The sequence below is a fragment of the Ipomoea nil genome, unplaced genomic scaffold (assembly GCF_001879475.1).
Source record: "Ipomoea nil cultivar Tokyo-kokei standard unplaced genomic scaffold, Asagao_1.1 scaffold0276, whole genome shotgun sequence".
NCBI lineage: Eukaryota > Viridiplantae > Streptophyta > Magnoliopsida > Solanales > Convolvulaceae > Ipomoea > Ipomoea nil.
This window is the reverse complement of record NW_017616704.1, coordinates 4031472-4037158: the sequence shown is the minus strand read 5'-3', so window position 1 is coordinate 4037158 and position 5687 is coordinate 4031472.

Below are 5687 nucleotides of genomic sequence, written 5' to 3'. Positions count from 1 at the left end.
GCCTAGATATTTCCCAAAATTACTTGCCTGCACTACCGCGAGACAGTTTGCCACCTGCGTTCTGACCATGTGGTGGGTATTTCGGCTAAAACATATATTTGACTTGTTATAATTTACCACCTGACCAGATAATTTCTCATACCTCATCAAACATTCTTTAATCACCGTAGCCTCATGAATATTCGCTTTAAAGAAAAGCAGGCTGTCATCTGCAAAGAATAAATGAGACACCGGGGGAGCACCCCTGGCCACTCTACACCCATGTATAGATCCTGTCATCTGTTCCTTCTGCAACAACATTGAAAGTGCCTCAGCACAGATAATGAATAAAAAAGGGGAAAGAGGATCTCCCTGTCTGAGTCCACGAGTCGGTTTGACCCGTCCCCCCACCTCCCCATTCATCATTACAATATAGCTCACTGTTGTCACACACAACATTATCAAATTAACCCATTTATCACTAAAACCCAGAACCGTCAACATTTTTTCCAGAAAACCCCATTCCATTCTATCATATGCTTTTGACATGTCCAACTTCAGTGCACTCCAGCCTACTACACCACACTGCTTCCTGTTCAAGTAGTGACCCACCTCAGCTGCCACTAAAATATTATCTGTAATTAACCTGTCAGGAATAAATGCACTTTGGGATTCCGAAATGATATCTCCCATCAAAATTTTCATTCTGTTTGCCAACATCTTTGCCATTATCCTATATATGACATTGCTTAATGCAATCGGTCTCAAATATGCAACAGACTCCGGGGTCTCTTTTTTAGGAATCAATACTATGTTAGTATCATTCAGTCCTTCTGGAAATACCACAGAATTTAAAGCATGCAATATAAAACCTGACACATCATCCCCCACAATAGACCAAAAGTGCTGATAGAAACCCGGATTCATTCCATCCGGGCCTGGTGCTTTATCCGGGAACATAGAAAATAATGCTGTTTTTACCTCTTCTACCGAAAAAGACTGATTCAACATTTCATTATTCTCATTCGACACATGGGGGGCAAAATCATCAAAGAGGGGATCATCACAACTCAAATTATTGGATGCAAATATGTTCTTAAAATAATCCATAATGACCGAATGCATATCTGTATCCTCCACCCAATCCCCACCCTCATTCTTAATACTAGCAATAAAATTCTTCTTTTTACGGGCAGAAGCATACCTGTGATAGAACTTGGTGTTAGCATCTGCACCCCGGAGCCAGTGTTGTTTCGCCCGCTGCCTCCAAAATACATCCTCCTGGGCCTCCAATTACTTTAATTGATTCTCATTTTGCTGGAATTCGGCCAAAGCGACCGGATTCGTTACATCACAGAACTTCTCTTGCTGCTTCCGCAACTGCCCTATTCGGTGACCAAACTTATGGAATTGGTCCCCCCCCATCGCATCAACTTCATACCACAATACTGCTGACAGTGCAACAAGCCATTCGGCCTCCCCTCCTGCCAGGCTGTCTCCACCACCGCCTTGCACCCCTCATCTAATAACCATGCATTTTCAAATCTAAACCTCCTCGGTCCTCTTACTCTACGCATGCTGAGAGCATTTATACTGAGGAATAGAGCCGAGTGATCTGATTCTCTAGTTTGCAGATTCTCCACCCATGCATTCTCATTCATACCACCCCACTCATTCGTAATAAGCACCTTATCTAGCCTCTCCTGTATCCAATTCACCATTCCTTTACTCTTATCCCATGTGAATTGGCGGCCCCGCATCGGCATCTGCACCAACCCGCACACATCAATGGCTTCCCCAAACCCTCGTAAGAGGCTATTCGGGTATGAATTTCCTCCCCTCTTTTCATGTTGATAGAGAAGATTATTACAATTCCCTATCACCACCCAGGGTAATTCAGTTTTATTCCTCAACATACGCAGCAGCTCCCAGGTTTCCTCCCTCCTATTTCGATCCGGACATCCATATAAACATGTCATATGCCATAACTTACCATCCATACTAACCTCAATATCAATATGGTTGAGCGAGTATCTCAACAATCTAGCTGTGTTGTTCTTCTTCCAAAGGAGTGCCATACCCCCACTCAATCCTTCATTATTCACATAAAACAAACCATCATAACCAAGCCTGACATGGACTCTTTCCGCATGACTCCGTTCCACCTTGGTTTCCATCAAGAACACAAATTCTGGCTTCTTACGGGACACCAGGTCCACTACTTCTCGAACTGTGCATGGATTGCCCAAGCCACGACAGTTCCAGCTTATCGTACTCATGATGATGGGCGGGGCTGGACACCAGCTCCCGCCATGGACAAGTTTTTTGAAACATCAGTGTTCATTACCTCATCATTCCCACCTTCCTCTCCGGTCCCCGTACCATGCCTACGACGCTTTGCTGTAGCCACCATCACCTCATCCTCAGACATACTCGTGGGTGTGACTTCCCCACCTCCCCGACTCCCATCTACTGCCTTAAACAACCGTGGTTTTACTACCAATGGACGTGGTTTCCCGCCTACCGGGACGAGCCAGCTATCCCCAACCGCTCTAGGAGCGCTCCGGGACCCACCAGCCCGCATATCTGGACCGTACAGGTACCTTTCCACTGGAATTCCCGCTTCCCTAGCTTGTAAGCAGAAAGTATGCAAGTGACCCATATAACCACAAAAGTAGCAAAACTTATGCAGCCGTTCATACCTGAAATTAACCCATGTTGTAGTCCCGTCTCTTTTCATCAACCTCATCCTCCTCCTAAGCGGCCTATCAACCGAAATTGACACCCGAATGCGATGGAAGGTTAACCATGGCGCCCCTTCAAATCTCTCATCATGCTTAACAAAAGAGCCCAAAAAATTCCCTGCCTGTTCCAGAATTGTATGAGACGTGTACCCCTTTGGCATGTCATGCAGCTGTACCCACATATCAATCATATCCAACTCCACAGCCACTGGATTCACCCCATCTTTCACATCCCAACACACAAGTGCATTATTTTCGAAAGCCTAGGGACCCCCATTCAGTACATAATCCATATCTGTTTTGTGGAAAAAAACAAACAAGAACAAACCCCTTTGAATCTCCGTTACCTGTACCCCACGCACCGGTTGCCACTCTGATGCTAACACCTGCCTCATAAAATCCAGTTTTATCATCTTTTGCGTCAAAAATCGGCCGACAACCCTCCATGTCTCCTCCTCACCTTCTCCACGACCCTCTACACCGGCATCGTCTCCTTCCGGCATAAACACTGCACCCTCCTCCTCCAACAGTGCCCAACTCGCCCACCTATCTGTCAACTTCGCCACATCCACCCCCACCCCCACCCCCGGCTGGCATACAGCCCCCTCCTCCTCCCACCCTCGCTGCCCCCCACTGCCAATTCCCCTTCCACCCAAACCGCTCACACCCTCGCCATCCTTACTGCCCACACCGCCCACCCATCTGCCATCCATGTTACCCCCATCACCGCCCACTCTTCTACTTTCCATACTGCCCACACCGCCCACCCATCTTCCATCCACATTAGCCACATCACCGCCCACCCATCTTCCATCCACATTAGCCACATCACCGCCCACCCTTCTACACTCATCACCAGCCAACGCATCATGCAAACGCCGCCTCTCTCCATTACCCCTACCCCCTCCCTCGTGCTGCATGGTTTCCGTAGACACGCCATCGTAACCACCGAAAAACCTTCCTGCCAAATTCCCTTCGGCAGTTCGTTGCTTCTCCATCCTCCCCTCCATCGATCGGCACAACATAGGCCCCTCCGACAGCTCTTCACCGAATTGATCATCCTCGGCATTCGTCCTCCCCTCTCTCCCAATCAATCCGTCATCCATAGCTACGTTTCTGGCCATCGTCCAGACAAAAAGAACCGATCACCGTTGAAAACCTAGGAAAACCCTAGTAGGAATCGCAAAAACCCTAGAGAGAGAATTTGTTTTCGCCTTCATAAAAACGCATAGTGCATTTTTTCTTTAATTCACTAATAATGTGTTGAATTCTTATTCTTATATTGTCAAAAATATCATTGGCTTGTACCAATTTCCATGATTCATGGATTTCTTTACCCAATGGTCCGGGTAACTTGGTAAAAAGCCTTTCTCCTAATTCTGGAGAAAAATAATTTCCTGAAATACTTGCTAGAGCATAAAAGTCTTGGAGGAATTCTGTTACATGATTCCAATCAAATAATTGAATTTGTTCCAAGTCTCTCATAGCTTCTGCTTGTCTAATTGTTAGTCCAGTGTTGGCATCTCTGCATGTGATAATTCTATGTATCAAATAAGCAAAATTATGTATATTGCTCCCTTGAGCAATTAATTCCGCTAATATGTCTGGAAAATTTGTTTTAAAGGCTTCCCATGCAGCCCTAACAATATCTCCCAGATAATTTCAGCAATTTTAATCATTTCATCACCTTCTGTGATATTGAAATGTCTACTTTCAAAGTCTCTAATCATCATGGCAGTCCATTGCTCTAAATAATTATCTAATAATTGTGGATGAATATTAGCAATGTTTAAAATTATAGGATCTTTTCCTAATATTTGAATTTCATGAGGAGTTCTTTTTTCCTAAAGTTCTCCTATTAGGATTATTTTGGTTGTAAATTGTGACAGGTAGTCTAGGAGGATGTCCTACTAGGTAAGCCATCTGTTCAGGAGTAGCAGATGGATAATATGAAGATGTGGTAGTATTTTGGTTTGTACTAGTTTCTGCTGTATTCATAAAAATTTTTATTGAATTTTCTTCTAGACTCATGTTTTCTTCTTCTTCAATTTTTTCAAAATTTTGTTTTAATTTGTGGATATCATTTAGATATTTTTCCAGTAAATTATCTCATTTCCAATTCTTGGTTTAATTTTTCCATAATTAATTCATCATTTTTAATTTTTTGAAATTCTTCTAATGTGAGTGCTCTTGAAATTTTTGAATCCATAGTCTAGTCTTCTTCAGGATCTTGTTGGTTAGAGTTTCATAATTCTTGTATCTTAATAATAAAGATCCATTTTCATTGGTATAAGTTACTACCTCTGTTGGTTTTAAAGTCTCAATTTCAGTGGTTAAGTTTTCAATTTTCCATTCTTCTCCTGCCAAAAGAGAAGAACAGACTGGTTCTGGTCCAAAGAATTTGATTCCTTTAGACTCAGTTGTCTTAATTATGTTATCAATTTTAATTTTAAATCTTGGGCAAACTTGTGTCGATAATCTTCCCATTAAGATTACGTCCAACACAATATTTGATCCCTTAAAATTTCCAAATCCCTTTGTTTGGACTTGAATTTTTAAATACTTAATGTCTTTTAAGGCAAAAGTATAATTTGGACATAAATAATGAATTCCAATATTATTATTCATGTCTACTTCTATTACACCAATAATTTGTTTATTTAGTGAGGATTGATATCTAGTATCTAAAACAGCAACAAAGACTTTTGTCCCGTTTTGTTTTTATTAGTAGTCCTCTGACTCCAATTGTAATTAATCCTAAATGTATATAATTTAAATTTTTGGAAGAAATTTGGTTTATACTTTCATTTGTTAATAATCCGAACGTTTCAGTCCTACCTTCTGGTATTTCTAACATTTCGGATCTATGTGTTCTAATTAAACTGGAATTATTTTATAAAACTCCAGTTCTGTATAACATATTTGGTCTTAATGTATTAATGCAATCATTTGACATAATTTCTA